At 43.1% G+C, this 22,559-nt stretch overlaps 1 pseudogene; it reads right to left on the bottom strand.

The window, feature by feature from the left end:
- Positions 1-10,710: 10,710 nt before the first annotated feature.
- LOC111741980 lies at positions 10,711-10,826 on the bottom strand (annotated as a pseudogene).
- Positions 10,827-22,559: the final 11,733 nt, after the last annotated feature.

Raw genomic sequence — 22,559 nt, 5'->3', positions numbered from 1 at the left:
AGCAGTTAGCTCTAAGTGAGTTTTAACTGGAGACTCATGTGGACAGAGACTATATTGGTTCTATTAAACTTTGGTCTTTCCACATTTAGGGCCGGTTTGGCTCACCGGAGGCTCTTAATCATGTGACAATGTTTCTTGGGCATTTACCAGGTGCTAGGCTCTCCCAGACACTGAGGACATAATGGGGAATAACACAGATGTAGTCACCTGTCCTATGGAGTTCAGAGTCAAAAATGGGAGAGAGACAATTAAGTAAACAGTAAACAAGTAAATTAATAATTACAGATGGTGATAACAATTGGGAAAAAATAAAAAGGATGATATAGAGAGAAATGGGGTGAGGATTGAAATTTATACTTAGCTAGGGAAAGGGCTGAATGATGACAAGGAGCCAGCTATGGAAGATGAGTGGTGTGAACTGCGTGGAGGGTACAGCATGTGCAAAGGCCTTGAGGTGGAAGATAGTCTGGTGGGTCTGAGTGGTAGACAGGAGAGTGGAGAGAGCTCTGGGAGGTGCAGGCTCTCGCAGAGCCCAGGGACAAGCATGGACTGCTCTCTGGAGGTTGGCCCCAGACCATGCCCCCTGCTCTGCACTCACATGCTCTCAATCAGCTGCTCCACGTACTGGACCTTGCTGCTCAGCTTCTTGGCCTGCAGGAAGCTCTGCCCACACTTACGAAGAGAGCCGGGATCTTGGTGCTGCGCAAGAAGCCAGCCCTGTAGAACTCAGGCCTCCACAGCCATTGCAGGGACATGACAGTTAGCAGGCCCTGCTGTGCCCATGTTCCCTGGCACCCAGCCCGGCTAGAGCTTCAGTCATGCAGAGGCACCTTGGAGAGTGGGAACCCCCAAAATCACAAATTTGTAAAGAGTCATAGGAAAACACATGTAAGCCTCTCTACCTTCTACCTCCTCAAAAAGGAGCAAGAAAGCTCAGTGGTTAACCCACACTTGCCACCCAAAGTCAGATCGTCTCTGTTCACATCCTCTCCCAGCCCCTACCTAGCTGTGTGACTTGGGAAATCACCTCCCTCCTTGAGGCTCAGTTTCCTCATCTGTAAAATGAGGACGGTATGAATATTAACCTCATAAGGTTGCTGTTAAAATAGGGTGGAAAAAAATTCATGGAAAGCACTTAGCACAGAGTCAGGTGCACAGTGAGTGCTTTATGAATATTAATCCTCCTGTTAATGCGGGAGGGGAGCCTGGACCACCGGACCGCTGAGCTCTATTTGGGTGAAAGATCACATCATCATCATCGCTATTCTGATTCCAGGCACAGCTGACATTATAGATTTCGTTCAAGCTCCACCGCAGCCAGAGAAGAAAGGAAAACCATCCCCCCACTATTTCAGATGTGGACACTTGAGGCTGGAGAGGTGAACTGACTTATCCAGAAACCCCCCAGCAACTGAGTGACAGAGCCAGGATTCAAACCCATTTCTGAGCCCAAGGTGAGCTCACTACAATTGTGCCTCCATGAATGATCTTTGACGGAAGGATTCAGTAGTCATCTCTCATTTCTATATTTCCTCTGAAGGCCCTGTCTAGTTCTGGGTTGTAGCCTGGGCTCTGCCTCAAATTTGCTGTGTGACTTTAAGCAAATCACTTTCCCTCTCTGGGCCTAATGTTCCCTTCTGGAAATAGGCCCAGCTTCTCCCTCTGCCTACTCCTCTTTGCTCGTAGAAGTGAAGTCACTTGCTAAAAGCACAGAGCGGTGGGAAGAAGGGTGTGAATCCAGCCCCAGTTCTGTTTGGAGCTTGTGGCAGAGGGGAGGAGTGCGGGTCTTTACAAGCTCTCAAAGTTCTTTAAGGAGGCACATCTAGTCTCACTCCACCTCCTCAGGTTGGCAGAAGCCTGGCATGCATGCTTTCAAGAGCAGCAGGTGGACGTGAGGGTGGCATTCAGAGTCCCAGAGGGTGAGTTGGTGGGTGGAGCTCCTTTCCCATCTAGGCCCCAGGGCACCTGTTTTTTGCATCCAGGCCACTCGCAGAGGCTCACCTTTCTCCCTGGGACATACCAGGACTGCTCCAGACGTCCAGCCTGGACCTGGTCCATAGGTCGGATCGTGGATGGTGCTCTCCTCTCATCTCTGAGCTTTTCCTGGAGCATCCACCTCTGCTCCCTGCTTCCAGTACCAGTATCATACAGCACCTGCGCACCCCTGCTGGACTCCAGCTGTGCCTTCTCCAGAGTGCCTCTCAGTGGATACACACAGGTTTCTCAGCCTCCCATTCTCTTGGTGAGGCCTGGCCAGTACTCAGTTCTGACATAAAGGGTGTAGAAGCTCCCTTGGATTAGGAACACATATCCAGAGACAGTTATTTCCAGGACATGTGTATTCAGAGCATTGCTGCCCACTTGCCCCTGACTCTTGGTGATCTCCTTGCTCTGTGGGAGCTTCCATTTCATTTATCCTGTAATGATAAATTAGACTTTGATCTTCCACCTCTAAAATTCACAGACTTCCTTTCTGTGAGAGGAGGGTTTCACCCATGGGATTATAATTACACTTCTTGGTCCATACATCTCTCTCACATGCCAAGGAAATGGAGTTACAGAACTCCTACTGTGTGTTCTCACCTTACAATATCTAACTCTCACAGAAATGCTCTGGGGTAGATGCTGTGACCCCGTTTTTTTAGGGTCATGTGTGCATTAGAGTTGCAGAAATAGAACTTGGACTCCCCTGTTTCAAGGGGGCTGTACATGTCAGAAGAGGCCATACTACACGGTGTAGTGTTGAGAGACTGAGTGCTGGCTCTGTAGCCTCAAGCAAGCCTCACTCTCCTCACCTGTAAAATGGGAGGATAAGGTCTTTGTCCCAGCTATTTATTGTTTCTAACAAGCCATCCCAAAGTGTACTGGCTTAGAACAACAGCATTACTTAGTTCACACATCTGGATGCGGGACTTGGCAATGGACACCATCTTACTGGAAAAAAGTAGCAAAATTTGGACAAGATTTTTGATGAAAGTAAAAAGTACCAATATTTGGACAGGATTTTTGATGAAAAAAGTGCCAAAGCAAGATATCATTTAAACTTCAAGAAGACAAAATCATGACTATACACAAATTTAACTTGGACAATGAAGACATTAAAATGGTTCAAGATGTTGCTTACCTTGGTTCCATCATCAATCGAAATGGAGACTGCAGCCATGAAATCAAGAGAAGGCTGAGGCTTGGAAGGGCAGCAATACAAGAATTAGAAAAGATCACCAAGAGCAATGATGTGTCATTAGAAACCAAGGCTAAGATCATCCACTCCCTCGCATTCCCAGTTACTTTGTACTGATGTGAAGTTGGCCTCTGAAAAAGCCTAACAGAAAAAAAAATTGATTCACTTGAAATAATTCGTTGGAGAATTGCTCCACAGACTCCCAAGACTTCCAGGAAGACGAATGAGGGGGTTCTGGGGCAAATGAAACCTGAAACGTCACTGGAGGTAAAATGATAAGACTGCAGCTGTCCTACTTGGGGCACATCGTGAGAAGTCAAGGATCTTTGGAAAAGACCATCATGCTGGGAAAAATAGAAGGCAGCAAGAAAAGCAGAAGCCCAAATATGAGATGGATCGACTCCATCACAGAAGCCACAGGCATGAGTCTACAGGAGCTGAGCAGGGCTGTTGAGGACAGGACATTGTGGGCATCGCTCTTTCACAGGCTGCTTCATCCCCTTTGAGGCCTCCAGGTTGTGGCCTTCACAGGTGTCCACCGGAACCTGCAATGCAAACACAGGTGCTAGAGTCACTGGGGAGACACAGACACAAAAGGAGGAGGGCTCTTGGAGCTGGATGTGCAGGACTCAGAAGGCTCCTCAGACCCTGGAAGGTGACCTTGGGCCCTGACACCCCCAGGGTTCAGATCCACAGGAAAAATGAAGCCTGTTGGCCTCTCTGAAATGATGGTGTCATCTGTCTACTGAGTGTTCACAAGATGTCCTAAGAGAGATTCAACCTGGGCATTGGGCCGGGCAGCCTTCAGGTGACTGGTCCCCTGAACAGTAAAAGTGATGCAAAGAAAAGGGCGGGGGTTTGGGGTTCTAGGACTCTAAGATGAAAAGGCCAAGTCCCTGCCTCCTGGTCCCTGTAAAGAGCAGAAGGTATGATGACATTGGGGGTGGGGAGTGGTGACCATGTACCTTCACCTCACATTCAATACAACCCAGTCCTGACACCTGCACAGTAAAAATGGGCAGCTTCCTGGAGCCTTTCCATTTTTCTCTAATCAGCTTTGTTTTTCTAATACCACCACCAAATGTTTCAGTACTTTTACATTTTAAAGATATTATTACACTCTAATAATGAAAACATAAATTTTATGTCTTTAGTATCTTCCAATGAAAAATATACCAAAGAAGCTTCCTTTAAAGGTGTAATGAAATCAGTTATATTTATGTTATTTAATTACAAAAATGAGAAATAAATTAAGGGAACATAAGTAACTTGAAACCTGCCCCTTTAACTCATCCCACTGACACATTGCATTGCCTTTAGGTGTGTGTGTTAAATTGAAAAGTATGCAGAAGCCACTGATTGGGAAACAGTGCCATGATGTGACCCTAGATCTCCCACAGGGCTCCACAGACATAGAAAGTTCCCAAAGGGTTGGGCAACTGTCAGCTTGGAATCCCGGAGAGTCCCCTACATAATCCTGGACTACTGAGTCACCAGATGGGCCTGGTAAGCTGTCTTCCTAGCAGGAGCATTTGGTGTCTGTGTCTTCACTCTTTTCCCAAAAGGCGTGCAGTGAGGGAGGTCAGGACCACCCATGATGTCTCATCATTCCTGGTGAAGACCTGAGGATGCTCTTTGTTGACTTGAGCAGGTTGGGAGGGCAGGGATAGGTCCTGCAAAGTGAGACGCTGAATGACCCCAGTGGCTCACTTCACAGGAAAAGCAATGACCAGCACCTCCTTGAATGATGAACACGGCGGCCCAACAGGGTAAGCAAATGCAAGCAGCTACTGCAGGACGCAGCCCAGCAACCTTCTATGGAATGGGGACTCATCCCCTAGATGTGCTCAGGACACCCTTCACTGGCCTACGAGGAGTGTTACCATTCTCTCATCTCCACTTTGGGGCTCCATGAAATAGCAGACCCCAGTGTTTTTGAGAGATTCCCTGAAGTGCCAATGAGTACATTAGGAAGCAATGGAGAACGTGTGTACTTATTTGCTTCATCCTTTTCATCCCAACCACCAAAACTTCAAATTTCTTCTATTTCTCTCTCCTCCCAAATTTCTTTCTTTGCTCCTTCTCCTGGAGCACTTTCTAGGGGATTTTTTTGAAAATTAGAGCTAAAAGAACAATCATGCATGTTTAGAGCCACCTACTGCAGGAAGACCCCTGTATGGTGTGTGCTCAGGAAAGAAACAGAGTAGAGAGGCTTCCCCCCACTTCCAGGTGGGCCCAGCCCTTCTGACTCTCAGCCCAGCTTCCTGATGGGGCCACTCCAGATAGCTCAACATGATTCAGTGGTGCAATGAGGTTTAGCAGCCAGGGCAATGCTGAGAGTGGAACTTCAAGTCTGGAGGGAGATATTATGGAGAGTGATGATGCCAGGGCCTCAAGTGCATGGATGAGAACTGGTCCTTCAGAATGAGAACCCTATAAAGCAGAGCTGGGGAAGAGTCACAAAGAAGAGCTTATGGATAGGATAGAGAGAACATGAGAGAGAGATGAAAGAGGAAATCAATTACAAGCACTCTTATGCTGTCTCTGAGGCTTCATCATCCGCAGTGCAGTTTTCAAGTGGACTAGGACAGCAACGATGTTAGGGTGACCATGAGAAAGGAAAGGGGAGAGTTAGAACAGTTGTGTTTCACCAGATTACGTCCATTGTAGGTTAAAAACGAACATTAACCACAATCTCTTGTATACATTTCTCAGGAGTGCTAGCCAGTAAATACCCAAGTCTGAGAGTTTACTGGGGCAAGGTCAAGAAAGAGCAAGTCTTGTGGGAAAGATAATTTTAAAATAGTAAAGCAAGAAAAGATAACGACAAAGTACACTCAAAGTCCATGGACACAATTCCTCTGCCTATGACATCATTAAGGTAGGAAAAGAATAAATCAGGCTTCTATACACATCTCCTTTCCCTGTCTGACTTCATACTCCCCTTCCTCATTCTTCAAAGCAGTAGGGGCCACCCATCTGTTCCCAGGACCCTTTCCCATGAGATCCAATTGAGTGTTGGTACCTACGTGTAGTCTTCATCATCGCTGCTGATGTCAGAGAAGCTCTCCACTAGCCAATCTTTAGAAACAGAAACATGAACAATGAAGTTATCAGAAACAGGTTCACTTATTTCTCCTAGTATCCTTGAGCCTATGGCGAGTCATATGGCATCACTGTTATCTTTCCTCCTTTCTCAGATCTTCCCTTCTCTGGGCTCTGTGGGGTAAGATCCTCTCAACTAGACGTTGACCACAGTTACATACTTTCAAATGGGAGAGAGATACTGAAGGAATCACCTTTCACATTCTTACTTCTAGTGGTCCTTGATCACTCTTACCTCCAATCTTATCAACCTGAAATTCCAACTGTTATGTATAAACTTAAATGTAGCTAGTGTGACTGAGTAATGCGATGTTTTATTTTAGTTTAGTTTATTGAGTAAATTAATGATTAAGAGAAATTAATTAAAAAACAGGCACATTTAGCCACTGGCTGCCACACTGAATAGTGCAACTCTAGAATTCAATGGTGTGGAAGGTGTGCCCTCCCCTCTGCTGCTGGTTCCTGTAGAGGAGTTCACCAGCTGAATCTGATAATTCACTTGTAGGGACTTCATGACTCATGTGTATGTACCATGTGTTACTTGAGGTTCTGGGATCACTCAAAGTAATGTCAACACCAGGTACTAGAGGATTCCAATCAGGGGCCCACCTGAAAGCAAAGGTAAAGAGCATGGCTGGCACACCTGTGCTAGACAGAATCAGGGCTGTGGGTGAGGGAACGTTTCACTGTTTTAGGAGCCCACCCTTCTCATCCCTGACTCTGGACTAGAGCCTAGGAAGGTAGCGAGAAAGGCCCCTAAATGGGTAAAGGAGTTGACACCGGAAACTATAAAACATTGCTGAAAGAATTAAAGAAGTTGCGAATCACTGGAGTAAAACGGTGTTCATGGGTTGGGAGATTTAATACTGTTAACATTTCCATACAACCCGAAGGGATCTATAGATGCAATGCAACACCTATCAAGATCTCAATGTCATTTTTATCAAAAGAGAAAATATCCTAAGATACATAAGGAACCATGAAAGGCCCCAGTAGTCAAAACTATCTTGAGAATGAGAAACGAAGATGGAAGCGTCACACTTCCTGGCTTCAAAACACATGACAAAGCATGGGAATGGCATAAAAATAGACACATAGATCCACAAAACACAATAGAGAGCCCAGAAATAAACCCACATCTATATGGTCATTTAATCTATGACAAAGGAGGTAAGAACAAACAATGGAGTTAAAGACAGTCTATTTCATAAATGATGTTGGGAAAACTAAACAGATACATACAAAAAAATAAATAAAAGTGGATACCTTTTTACTCCATATACAAGAATAAACTTAAATAGATTGAAGACTAAGGTGTAAGACATGAAACCCTGAATTTCCTGGAAGAAAACATAGGCAGTAAACTCTCTGACATTGCTCTTAGTAATATTTTTTCTAAACAATCTCTTCCAGTAAGGGAAACAAAAGAAAAAATATACACATGGGACTAGGTTTTGCACAGCAAAGGAGACCATCACCAAAAGTAAAATACAACCTCTGAATGAGAGAAGATATTTATCAGTGATACCTCTGATAAAGGGTTAATACCCAAAATTAATAAAGAGCTCATATGACTCAACATCAAAACAAAACGAATCAAATCAAAACAAAACAAATCAAATCAAAACAAAAACAATCCACTTGAAAATTAGGAAGAGGACCCAAACAGTCATTTCTCCAAAGAGGACATACAGTTGGTCAATAGACACATGAAAAGATGCTCAATGTCACTAACGATCAGAGAAATGCAAACTGAAACCACAATGAGATATCACCTCACACCTGTCAAAATGGCTATCATCAATAAATCAAAAAAAACCAACAAGCATTGGTGAGGATGTGGAGAAAAGGGAACTCTTGTGCCCTGTTGGTGGGATTACAAATTGGTGAAGCCACTATGCAAAACAGTTTGTAGTTTCCTCAAAAAATTAAAAATACAATTACCTTATGATCCAGCAATTCTACTTTTCCATATTTATCCAAAGAAATCCAAAACACTAATTTGAAAAGACATATGCACCCCTATGTTCACTGCAGCGTTGTTTACAATAGCTAAGATATGGAAGCAACCTAAGTACCCATCAAGAGATGATTTGATAAGGAACATTTGGGCATATATTCAATGGTATAGTACTTGGCCATAAAAAATGAAATCTGACCATTTGCAATAACATGAATGGTCCTAGAGGGTACCATGTTTAGTGAAATAAGTAGGCTGGGCTTTGCGCCCTATGAAAGATCTAGCACATTAAACTTCCTTGCCTCTTTCTAGCTTGTAGTATTTTTTGGAAATCCTTGGTTTTCCTTGGCTTGCAGCTGCCATCACTCCAATCTATGCCTCCATCACCACATCACCTTCTCCTCTGTGTGTCCAAACTTCCTGCCCTTATAAAGATATTAAGTTATTGGAGTAGGGCCCACCGTAATCCAGTATGACCTTATCTTAACTTAATTAACTTGCTTACAGCTCTAAAGACTATATTTCCAAATAAGGACACTTTCACAGGTGATGGGGGTTAGAGGTTTAACGTGTATTTGGGGGAATACAAACCCACGACTGGGGAGAACAGAAGATTTGAGCGGGAGGAACACAGAAGCAACAAATTTGAAGCTAGGTCAACTGAGATGTAGTTTGACGTAAGTTAAAAAAAAAATAAGCGTGGGAGAGAAAAATAGGACCTCAGAGACCTGATTAATACTGTCAAGCATAACGTCATTGGAGTAAAGAGAGTCCCAGAAATACATAAGAGAGGAAATGACAATGAAAATATGGGAAGTAACAATAGCCAAAATCTCACCAAATTTAACTAAAAAAAACTTTAATAAAAATATTCAAGATGTTCAATGAACATCAAATAGAATAAACTCACATCATAATAAAATGGCTCAAGACAAGAACAAAAGGATAATCATGAAAGCAACAAGAGGGAAGTGACTAATATGTACAAATTCTCCTCGGTGAATTTAATGGCTGATTATCAGCAGAAACCACAAAGGCCAGAAGATAATGGGGTGACATATTGACTCATTTCCCATTTGCCTAGAAAATACTCGCCCGCAATGCTTGTGGTTGCAGCATTTACCCCGAGATAACTCGCAGATAATAGTTCTAACCTTACTCCCATTTGCCATGAAATATCTTGCTTTTATTATTATCACATCGCTCTAGTATGTTGTTAGTCTTTGGAAACAAATAACATCGTTCTATTTATAGCATTCTGTTTTTAGTAGTGCTATTTTCATTTACAAAATATAGTAATTCTCAATAACTGAAAATATCAAGTCCTAGAAAACGTAGCATTCCTATGGGTAATGTTAAATTCATGCTGGCAGGGAGCTACACTCTTTTTTCTAAGCGGGAAAAGGGTTAAAAGTGCTAAAAGAAAAAAACTACCAACAACACTTCTATGTCTAGCAAAAATATCCTTCAATAATGAAGGTGACATTAAGACATTCCCAGATAAAGAAAATCTGAGAGCATGCATTGCTCTTACCAGCCCTAGAAGAAATACTAGCAGAGTTCTTCAGGCTGGAATGAGATGACAGCAGAGTAATTTAAAACTATCTGAAGAAATAAAGTTACATAGGTAAATATAAATAAATACACAAAATGTATAGTGTATAAATGTATAAACAATATATTATTTTCTCTAAAAAACACTGCATGAAGTAAATATTATATAAATCTATATTGATGGCACACAATGTACAAAGATACAATCTATATGACAATAATGGCAAAAAGGTAGGGACGTGGAACAGATCTGCATAAGAGTAAAGTTTCTGTATGCTATTGAAATTAATCTGATATTAATCTAAATTAGAATGTTATCAATTAAAATGTTAATTGTTATCTCCAAGAAAACTAGTAGAACACAATGCAGAATATATAATAAAAGAAGTTTTATGGGAATTGAGTTGGTACACTAGAAAATAACAATAAAAACAGTAATGGAAAAATATTAGAATAATAAGTTTTAATAGATATTGAAAACAAATGACCAAATGACAGTTTCAATGCTACCTCATTAGTAATTAAATGTAAGAGGCAAATATTGGCAGAATGGCTAAAAACTAGAATCTGTGTGCTATCTATATGAGTCACATTTTAAATTTAAGACACGAAGAAGTCAAAAGTAAAAAGATGGAAAAATATATGTAAATATGAACCAAAAGAAAGCTAGATTGGCATTACAAACATAAAATAAACTTTCTGACAATTTTATTTTAGAGTCATATGGTCATTTTTATAGTGACAAAGGGTCTGTCCTTCAATGAGATAATCACAAACATTTTCAATTAGCAAGAGACCTCCAAAATACACGAAGCAAACTGACAGAACTAAAAGGAGAAGCAGACCCCTCAACAGCAATAGTTAGAGGCGTCATTACTCAACTTTTATTTATTATTATTATTATTATTTATGCCTACAGCACCTGGTCTTCCTAGGTGGTCTCCCATCGAAGTACTAACCAGGCCCAACCCTGCTTAGCTTCCAAGATCAGAGATCAGGCTTGTTCAGGGTGGCATGGCCATAGACCATAAACTGTGGCTTCAATGGGGTGTGAACCCAGGACTTTCTGTATGTAAAGCAGATGTGCTAACCACTGCACTATGGAACCACGTCCTCAACTTTTAATAGTGGAGAGAATCTATTATTTCTTATGATACTCAGATGAGCCCTGTGGGGTGGGCAGAGTGGAGGTTGTGACCTGTATTTTATGGTTCAGGACACAGAAAATTAAGAGACATTAGGTGACTTATCCAGAGCTGTAACTGAAGAACCAATCTAAATTGGTCTTGTCCTGTTTCTAATGCAGTACTAAGTTGTTTTTCAGAGACAGTAGAACAAGCCTGCAGATCAGGCAGTCCGACAGGCACACTAGAGAAGGCATTCACTCTAGAATAACCTTTCAACTTTACCAGGTCAAAATTCACCTCGGAAACCTTCTAAGCTCCCCCCAACACCCAATGTAAACACGGGATGCATAAAAGGTTGTAATTCCCAAGCGTCTGTGTACTAGGCTCTCATTATGTTGAAACAATGTAACTCCATAGAATATGCACAACATCCCCTGCTTCTTCCTTTAAATATAGCCCAAAAACCTTTGGTGGGGGAGATAGATTTGAGACTTGCTTCCTGCCTCCTTGTGGTTTAACGTAGTAATAACAAAAGCCTTTCTTTCCTCAAAAGCCGATGCTACAGTATTGGCTTCTCTGTGTGTCAGGCGCCAAGTCCTTGCTTGGTGTTAGTCACAACACTGATGAGTGATGGATCTGAGGCAGGGCATATAGATGGTTCCCTGGAGACAGATGCCTAAACACCTGGGCATGAGATCATGTCCTTCTTCTCACTCCCTTTTCTATGTCCTCAGGCCCCAAGGTTGCTCCAGGAGACAGCTGGTGCCCCAAGGAGGTGCCTGGCCCAAGAGAATGGCTCAAATCCTGACCTAACTCCTGGCTTTGTGTTTTATCTCCTTTTTGTTTTGTGACCATTTCAAATTTTATGAGTACAGGTGATGTTAGTTCCTGGTTCTAAGTTTCAATACTTGAACAAAAATACAGTGCCTTTCCTCCAGATGAAGACACCCCTGATGGACTGGAAGATGCAAACATGGATGCTCTTCCCCATCACTTGCTGCCCAGCACTTGATTCTACCAGCAGCCTTGCACTGAGAATTCCTGGTGGTCAGGTGACCATCCTGAATGACCAATAGTGTGCTTGACTCCCAATAGCCTCAGAATCCAGGACATTCCAACCAACTGCCCATATGACCGTTACTCACAGAATTAGTTTCATCTTCAACTGACCAAACTGGCATGAGCAGTTAACATTAATTCCCTGGGAAAGGGGTCTGCTGGGCTGGTGCTTTGGTGGCTTAACAACTGAAGTCTACAAGCCCCCAGAGTCTCACCGACTATTGACCTGAGCAGCCTGGACTCAGGCCTGGCTAAGAGCGGACAGTGGCTGCACTGGCTTTGAGCATACCCTTCCCCTGCCCAAGCTCTTCATCATCATAAACTACTGTCTGAAGACTGGACTCTACTGACTGATGTTCACGCAGCACCTGCTATGGAGCGGGTGGGCGGGGGGACATTTGTGCCTCTACTTATTGTTTGGCCAGGTGCCCATTTTCAAGACACCGAACCATTGTTGGGGACACCAGTAGATTCTCTTAACTGCAGATGATTTTCATGTGAATTTTGTGTTTGAATCCTTTATGATCTTTTTGTAACCTGAGACACAATCCTGAAAAATATGATAAAAATGCAGAGAACTGTTGATATATTGTTGGCAGAAGACCATGGAGAAGTCTGAATGTATTCCCAAGTCATACTTCCATCCTCCTTGTTCATCAGCCGCTTAGGAAAACCAACTGAATCTATGTTGGGCTTAGAAGAGGGAGTTGTAATGTGGTGTGGGCTTAAAATACCCAGCACACTGATTGCATTAGGACATGACTTTACTTCCATGAGACAATATGGAAAGTCAGTGCAGCACAGTGACTGAGCATGGGATCTAGTGTCTGATGATCTGTATCACATCATACTAGAAGCCACATGAACCTAGGAAAGTGATTTTACCCCTCTGTCCTCAGTTTCCTGTTCTGTGATATGGAAATTTTAATAGGGCATACTTATTAGTATTTTGAGGCAAAAATATAAGAAAATTCAAATAGAGCATGACAAAAATTATGACTGGTTCTTCATAAGTGCCACTTCAGTATTCAAATACTAAAAGTCTGGAAGAATAAGCAGGAAATGTGGTAGTGGCTGCCTCCAGAGAGGACACTTGGGTGGCTAGGGAGTAGGGGATGATAGAAAGTTATTTTTCATCTTTTCCATGGGGGTGATGCTTTACAGCTCGTGGAAAGTATATTTATTGTCTGTCATAGCTACATCAGCCCTGTGGCGTGGGCAGAGAAGGGATTGTGACATGACTCATATTTTATGGTTCAGGGCACTAAAATTTGGAGATTTTAAGTGACATTCCCAGAGTCACAGCAAGGATGACAGGTGGATCTGGGACAGTAATGTAGCTGATTCCCTGGGGATAGAGATCCCTGAACCCCTCCAGTGCTCTAGATCAAGCTCTGGATTCCTGAACCAAGGGCCAGCCTCCTTTTGCTCCCCAAGTTCTCCTGCCCTAAGGTTGCTGCAGGGAAACAAGAGGTGTCTGAGCCAAGACAAGGGCACATGCCTGACACAGTCTCCACCCATTCGTTTCAATCCCTGACCCAAAAGCTATGACATTTTTGAAAGGGAGTCCCTTGACATTTTTGAAAAGGGGATCCAATCTGGGTTCCCCTCCCAGCCTGTTCACACATCAGCACCTCAAGGTGTCCCTCCTGAGGGTCTGAACTGTATTTTTGTATCTCCTGTGTGGTCGAGCGCCCAGGCTTTTTCACATGGCAGCCCTAATGAAATATCTTGGCCTTCAGTGACCAACCTTGATGAACAGTTAGTGCTGATTCATGAGAAAGGTGGGCTGCTGGGCTGGGCAATGGTGGTTTAATGGATGAAGTTGGCAAGCCCCACTGTCTGCTGACTATGGATCTAAGTAGCCACCTGCGTAGCCTGAGCTAAAGCCTGGCTGAGAGTGGGTAGTGGCTGCTCTGGCTCTGAGTGTGTCTCTTCCTTGCCCAAGTCCTTCCTCAACAAAATTTAGTCACTACGACTGCCTCATCCCATCCCAGACCCTGCAATGGTAGGGGACAGCATCTCATGTCTCCTGAGAAGGAACCCTCCTTAGCCACAGCCTATGACCTCACCCCAGAACCCTCCCTGAAAACCGCCCAGACCCTCTAATCTGTGTCACCCAATGTTTATTCCACCTACTCCAAGCTCTGTCCCTTCTCACTGCTCTCCCTGGCAGCACCCAAACACTCTGTGATCCTGTCCACATCAACCCATGGACATAGCCTCACAAAATTCCAGTTCCTTTCCTTTCTAAAAATCTCTGGATTTAGGCTGCTAATGTTTGGCTTTGTATTTTGGCATCCACATTCAGAAGAGTTGACCTTCAGTCCTTCTTTCTTGTCGTGTCTATTTGCTGGGATGGTATTTCAACCTCTGTAACTTTGAGGAACAATTCTGCTGACCCAGTGAAAGCAGCATGGGTGTGTTCCCTCTGGATCTGTTCTCTGGAAAAGTGGGGATGAAATTGGCATTAAGAAATATTTCAGTTTTCTAAATTTGGGAAAATAGTAGTTAAGGCATCCCTATTGAGAGAAGGTTAACAAATAGAAATTAAGTAATATTATAAGACTATAAATACATAATACTGTAGACAAACTGGGAGTCATGGAAATGATTTATAAAAGATAGGGAAAATATTTTCAGTCAAAGTTAACTGGCCCACTAGAGGAAACAGCATTCAGAAGACTGATATGAACATACCTCTACAACAATTGAGATTTCCCATTGCCAGGAATCGATGTGTGAGACTCTGAGAACTTCTCACCTTTTCCCTTGAGCCTACAACTTCTATACCCTTTTCCCAGGAGGCCTGAAGTGGCAGAAGTCAGGGCCACCCAACACACTCTCATCATTCCCAGTGATAAAGGATGTACAGTTAAACCTCCCATTAGGAGATGCACCCTGTTGATCTTAAAGGGGTCGGGGATGCAGAGCGGGTTCTGCAGGCTGAAACATTAAATCCAGGGAACTCTCCACACACAATACAATGTGAACTACAACCCTGAGGTTATTTGTAAAGTGGCCTTACAGGAACCTACAGCCCTCTCCTCCAGATGGAGGCAGCGGAGGGATTGGCCCAGCAACCTTAGAAACTTATGTAGTCTGAACACTGTCTCCGGGAAAGGTGTTCTCAGGACATCCTTCATTTGCCTGCACTGACTTTCTCCATCCCCTTGTCTCCCTTGCTTGGTCACATGCAATAAGAGTCCACCCCAGAGCTCTGCTCAGTTTGGTTGCTTTTAATTAATCTCCCCCCCCCCCCCCGCCAAAAAAAAAGTTAGGAAGCAATGGAGAACATACGCACTCATTGCTTTACTCTTTCAGCCCCAAGCACTCCAAGTGCACGGTTCTTCTACCAGTCTTCCTCCTCCCCGTATTGCTTCCTGTGCTCCTTCTCCTGAAGCACCTCCTAAGAAATTTCTAGAAAGCTGCAGGGTAGAAGGCAAATGTGCTCCTTCTCCTGAAGCACCTCCTAAGAAACTTCTAGAAAGCTGCAGGGTAGAAGACAAATGTGCATGTCTGGAGCTACCTATGTGGGGGTGCCCAAAGGCAGAACCAGACTTCACAGTGCCCACCCAGCAGGATGAGCCTAGTGCTTCTGACTCCCAGCCTGGTTCCTGGTCTGGGCCACTCAGGGTTGCTCAACGATTCAGTGGTGCAGACTAGGTCCTTTAGAGTGAGACTCATAAAAAGAGGGGCTGGGGAAGAGTCACAAGGTGGAGCTTATGAATAAGAAAGAGAAAATGTGAAAAAGAGATGAAATAGGAAGTCAAATACAAGCACTCTCTTGCTCGCTCTGTCTGAATCTTCATCATGCACAGAATAGTTTTCAAGTGGACAAGGTCAGCAATGATGTGGGGAAAAAAAGGGGGGAAGCATCGAGTTGAGGTGAGAAGCCAGTGTCCTGCTGCTCCTGGGATTACATAGCTCAACCCCAGGACCCATTCTGTCCCCAGCTCTACACTTCTTCTCCAGTGACCCCCCTGGTCTTGCTGCTAGGTCAATGGGACTGTGATAGCAAGTGTGTCCTCTAGAATCCTGCAGGCCATGGAGGGTCATGAGAGGTGGCTGGACACAGGTCTCTTTTACATGGAGGTGCCTTCAACACATCAAATGTGGATGAGGTGTGGAAGCTGAGATGAGTTCAAGGATATCAGAGCAAAAGTTGTAATGCCAGAGGAATTATTCTTTAACTCAGGCAGCTTTGGGCGTGCCCTTTAACCCATTTCCCATTTGCCCCGAGAATAATCGCAGGCAGCGCTTGTGGCTGCAACATTGATACCGAGATAACTCGGTATAATTGGATTACAGTCCTAACCTTACCCCCAATGTTTGCCATGAAATATCTCACTTTTATTATTATTTTCACATTGCTCTAGTATATCGATAGTCTTTGGAAACAAATGACATCATTCTATTTATAGCGTTCTGTTTTTAGTAAGGCTATTTCCATTTACTAAATATAGTGATTCTCAATCGCTGAAAAAGTTAGGTCCTAGAAAATGTAGCATTCTTATGCATGATGTTAACTCTGGCAGCGAGCTGAACTTTTTTTTCTAAGCAGGAAAAGGGTCAAATTAGGAGTGAACATGAGTACAGAAGCACAAGGTGCTGCTACAAGTCCTGAATGTTAAGTGGGAGAAAGTTAACTTCTCACCTGCCACCTGGCATGCAGCAGTAGAAGACTTTTGTCTCCAGTCTGAAGTGCCTTTGAGCATGTTGGTGTGTCCAATAGATTACATCCATCATAGGTCAATAACGAAAATAAAAGCACAATCTTGCATTCAATTCCCAAGACTGCTAATCAGTCACATCGAAGTCTGAGATTTTGCTGGATCGAGTGAAAAAGGAGCAGGTCTTGTAGGAAAGAATTTTTAAATAGCAAAGCAAGATAAAATGATGGCAAACACAGAACACCCAAAGCCCATGGAAACAATGTCTCTTCCTTAGACATCATTAGAGTAGGAAAAGAACAAATCAGACTTCTACACACATCTTTTTCTGTCTGAATTCTTATCTCCCTCCTCAGTCTTCAAAGCAGCCTGTGCCATCCAACTGTTCCCAGGAATCCTCTCCCCTTAGATTGTACTGAGTGTTTGTACCTATATATAGAGTCTTCAGCTTCACTGTTGAAGTCAGAGAAGCTCTCCACCAGCCAAACTTTAGAAACAGAAACATGAACAGTAAAGTTACTAGAAAGAGAGGCACACCCTTTCCTCCTACATCACTTGAGCCTGTGGTGAGTCAGAGAGCATCATTCTTATCTTTTCCCAGGTTTCAGGACTTCCTTGGGCTCTGTGGGGTCAGAGCTCTTAGCAAGATATTAATCACAGATTTAAATCTTCAAATGAGAATGATGCCGAAGGAATCATCTTTCAATTTCTCACTCCTACTGGTCCATGATCATTCCCACTTACAAAACCGTCAGTCTGAAATTCTAACTTTTATAGACAACGTTAAAATGTGGCTAGTGTCACTGAGCAATTGGATGTTTTATTTTAATTCATTGAGTTATTCATTGAGTTAAATTAATTAAAAACAGAGACATCTGGTTCCTGGCTTCCACATGGGATAGTGCAACTCTAGAATTCAAAGACGTGGAAGGTGTGCCCTTCCCTTCCCCACTGGTTCCTGCAGAGTAGTTCATGGGCCGGATCTGATCATTGACTTGTAGGGACATCATGGACTCATGTGCATGTACCAGATGCTACCTGAGGCTCTGGAGTCCCTCAAGCAGTAAAGCTAACACCAGGTACAAAAGGATTCCCAGCAGAGGGTCCGCCCGTAGGCTGAGGTGAAGAGCATGGTCGGCACGCCTATGCTAGAAAGAATCAGAACAGCAGAGGTGGTGGTGGTGGGGGGCATGTTTTGCTGTTTTCAGGGGCCTACCCTTCCCACTTCTGACTCTGGACTACAGCCTGGGGAGGCAGTAAATAGGCCCACAAGAGAGTGAAAGACTTGTACAATGAAAACTCTTTAAAAATTGCTGAAAGAATGAAAGAAGACTCAAATGATTGAATGACATGCTGTGTTCATGGGTTGGAAGACAATGTTGTTAACACTTTCAGAGTATCCAAAGGGATCTACACATTCAAGGCAACACCTATGAAAATCCCAATATAACTTTTATAGAAAGAGAAAAAGTCCTCAAATTCATATGCAACCACAAAAGATCCCAATAGGCAAAATTATCTTGAGAATAGAGATTAAAGATGGAGGCTTCACATTTCCTGGCTTCAATACATGTTAGAAAGCTACGGTAATCAAAACAGTATGGTATTGACATAAAAACAGGCAGATAGATCAATGGAAAAAGAGAGCCCTAAGATAAACTCATACATATATGACCAAATGATCTTTGACAAGGGTGCCAAGACTACACGATGCGGAAAGAATAGTCTCTTCAATAACCATCAGAATGAAAAGGCACATATAGAAGGTGAGAAAACATTTGCAAACCTTATATCTGAAAAGGGTTAATATCCAAAATATATGCAAAACACCAACACTCAGTTGTTAAAAAACAAACGAACAAAGAATCAAATTAAAACAGGCAAAAAGGACTTGAGTAATTTCTCCAAAGAAGACATACAAATGGCCAACAGACTTATGTAAAGGTGCTCAGCATCACTTACTATCATGAAAATGCAAATCAAAAGGACAATGAGATACTATCAACTAACACATGTTCGGTTGTGCATGATCAGGAAAAAAACAAAAAGGTAACATGTTGGTGAGGATGTGGAGAAACTGGAAACTTTCAACACTGCTGGGGGGTTCATAAAATTGTGCAACCATTATAGAAACCAGTATTGAGGTTCCTTAAAGACTTACAAACAGAACAACTATATGGCATAACAACCGCACTTTTGGGTATATATCCCACAAAAATGAAATCAGGACTTCAAGGGGATAACTGCACTTTCATGATCATTGCAGCATTGTTCACAATAGCTCAGATTTTGAATCAGCTTTAATGCTCGCCAACAGATAAATGGATAAAGAAAATGTGAAGGTGAAATATTATTCACCTTCAAAACAGAAGGAAATCCTGCCATTTGCAGCAACATGAAAAGATCTGGAGGACATGATTCTAAGTAAGTGAAGTAAGATAGTCACAAAACACAGAGTAGAATTCCATTTAGAGGAGAATTTATAATAGTCAAACTCACAGAAGCAGAGAGTAGAAGGGTGGCTACTGAGAATGAAGGGGAGGAGGTAATGTGGAGCTACATCAATGGGCAGGCAGTTTTAGTCATGCGAGACGAAAAAGTTTTAAACATCTGCTGTGCAGCAAAGTGCATGGTGTCTACGATACTACACTGTACACCTAAAAGTGTTTAGAGGCTAGGATTCATGTTATGTTTTCTTACCACAATGAAAAAAAAGCAAAATTAAATAGAAAGAAAAAAATTGAAAGAGAGAGGAGACTAGGGAGTGAAGGAGAGAGGAAGAAAGAATAAAACCAAAAAAAAAGGAAGATGAGATGAAATGAGAAAGGGAGGGAGGGAGGAAATGAGGAAGGGAGGGAAAGAGGAAGCGAGGGAGGGAGGAAGAAAGAGGAGGAGGAAGTGTCTGGTAGTCACACAGGTAGATAAAGACAATCATAGAAGAGGAGGAACTGTCTCCGGGTTTCAGAGAAGATATCTACACGTGTTCTCTCCAGCAAGAGAGCATGTCCTTTCTCCTTTCCATACAAGACACAGTCAAAGACCACGCTAAATCTGGGCGAGACTGGCTCAGGGAATGATGTCATATGCTTTCCTTGATCTCGAAACCACCTTCATAAATGGACCAGACACTGCTGTCCCTCAGTTTTCACGGTGCAGCTTCTGTCTTTCACAGATAGAGAAACTGAGGCCCAGAGAGGGCCAGTGATTTGTCCAAGGTCAGGGATCTGATATTGTGTATGTTCCAACTGTGGCAATTATTTGCACATAGTAGTGAATCAAAGCATGTTAAATGAACAATTCTCATTTTTATACTTGAGGTTCAGAGAGGTTAAATAAATTCTCCAGGGCCACACAGCCTACTAGTGGTAGAGCTAGAAGGTGCTCCCAGGGCTGTCTAATACTGACAGCTTATGTTCACAGAGCCCACGCTCTACTGGCTTGTCAGCACATGTCATATGGTTCCATCATTAATAGGGACTAATAGATTTAATCTGGGTTGCAAGTCCTCTTTCCCCCTTCTGCCCTTTTCCCCATTGTTCTCAAACAGTGAGACTGTCTGGCCTCATTTTAAGGAAGTCAGCTGACTGTTCTGCTTCTCATCTGTATTGCAGGAGCACAACCACAGCATAGAAACTGGAGATACTTTGTTGAAATAAATCGCCTACCCACAACAGCAAAGACCAAGTGCAGAGACTCCATTTCCACCCTCTACAGGCTGTAATGAGGCACCCTGACCCGCTTCTGGTGGGAAGTATTTGGGAAATAGCTAGCGGTTATGTCAGAGAAGGCTTCCACCCCACAGTAAAGAGGAGGTTCACCCTCTCCCCACTGGGGTGGTTTCAAGGCAGACTTTCACCACCACCCAGTGGCAATGAGACCACTCTCCATAACCCACAGTGTCGGTACAGATCACATGGGAGAACTAATGAGGCACTCATTCTGGCCCCTACCACAAAAGGGTCACTGGAGCCCTGACAGGGAGTTGGGACTTTGCCCCCCACCCCACAGCAGTAAGGAGAACCTCACTCCTCAGGGGTTAATGGAGTCTGAGTGGGGAACCTCAATGTCCACACTCACCTGGCAGTAATGAAGCAGAACCCCTACTCCTTGAGCAGCTCAAACTCAACCTTTAAACAAGACCCAGAGTCTCATAACATAATACTGAAATATCTAGGTTTCAATCCATGCTCCCCAACTTCTCTTGGCCCTCAGCACATGTTGGAGGAAGCTGAGGTTGGACATCTCATCTGGCTAAGTAGCCAAAACTTGGATGGCACTGGCCCCTCAGGTTCCTGGTCCCTGGTGATCAGTAGGCACCAGTGGAGGGCATTGTGGTAGGTGACGGTCATACGAACTGCGGCTTGAACGAAGATTGATATAAGGAACAAGCACACACCTTTTTGAAAAATTTGGGATATCTTTATATTTGTATTGATTACTCCAAAAGGTACATTAAAGCCTGGTAAATTTTAACAGACTCTTGCCTGGGAAATATCCCTGCACACAGTATTGAATTTAAATATTTTAAAAAATTTTTCAATGAGAGTCGACATTCCATATCATGTTAGTTTCAGGTGTCCAACATAGCTCTTAAACATTTATGTAACTTACAATGTCTGAAAGAAAACTATTGATGGGAATATGCCAGTACCCATACAAAGGTGCTGTGGGGAAAGAGGACTAAGGGCGGAGTAAAGCCTTTCCGAAGTGAACATGAAGAGCACCCGTCAAGATGGACTCAGAAAAGGAAGAGGCACTTGAGAATTCATTGCGAGCACTCGATGAATGATAGAGTGCTCCAAAGAATTTCAGAAGAAGGTTAGTCTATATTTTGAGACTCTTGTAGAGCCTTTGACTGAGTCGACTATGAAGAGCTATGGGATGCCCTGAAAGAACTGGGCGTGCCCTAGCACTGTGTTGTTCCGATGCATGACTTGCTTTGTGGACCAAATATGGAGAGACAAGATGGTTTCCTAGAGGCAAAGATGTCAGACAAGGGTGCATTCTGCCTTTTTGCTTAATCTGTATGCAAAATGCATCTTATAAAAAACTGGACTGAATTCAGAGTAAAAAGAAGTAAAAATTAGTGGAAGATAGGGCAATATCTTAAGACATGCAGATGACAGCATATTACTGGAAGAATGTAGTAATGTTTGGAGAAATTATTCTCATAAGAGTAAAAAAAGTGAACATCAAAAAGACAAAATCAAGACTATGCACAAATTTAACTTGGACAATGAAGACATTAAAATGGTTCAAGATGTTGCTTACCTTGGTTCCATCATCAGTCGAAATGGAGACTGCAGCCATGAAATCAAGAGAAGGCTGAGGCTTGGAAGGGCAGCAATATAAGAATTAGAAAAGATCACCAAGAGCAATGATGTCTCATTCGAAACCAAGGCTAAGATCACCCACTAACTCGCATTCCCAGTTACTTTGTACTGATGTGAAGTTGGCCTCTGAAAAAGCCTAACAGAAAAAAAAATTGATTCATTTGAAATAAGTCGTTGGAGAATTTACTCCATGGATTTCTGAGACTTCCAGGAAGACGAATGAGGGGGTTCTGGGGCAAATGAAACCTGAAACGTCACTGGAGGTAAAATGATAAGACTGAAGCTGTCCTACTTGGGGCACATCGTGAGAAGTCAAGGATCTTTGGAAAAGACAATAATGCCTGGGAAAAATAGAAGGCAGCAAGAAAAGCGGAAGCCCAAATATGAGATGGATCGACTCCATCACAGAAGCCACAGGCATGAGTCTACAGGAGCTGAGCAGGGCTGTTGAAGACAGGACATTGTGGGCATCGCTCTTTCACAGGGTCGCCAGGACTCAAAACAAATCAATGCGCAAAAATCATACACACCTAACTTGATGCACTCTATGTACTCTGTAATGTACTT

The sequence above is a fragment of the Pteropus vampyrus genome, unplaced genomic scaffold, assembly GCF_000151845.1.
Source record: "Pteropus vampyrus isolate Shadow unplaced genomic scaffold, Pvam_2.0 Scaffold84, whole genome shotgun sequence".
Classification (NCBI taxonomy): Eukaryota; Metazoa; Chordata; class Mammalia; order Chiroptera; family Pteropodidae; genus Pteropus; species Pteropus vampyrus.
This window is presented reverse-complemented; position numbering and strand designations above follow the sequence as displayed.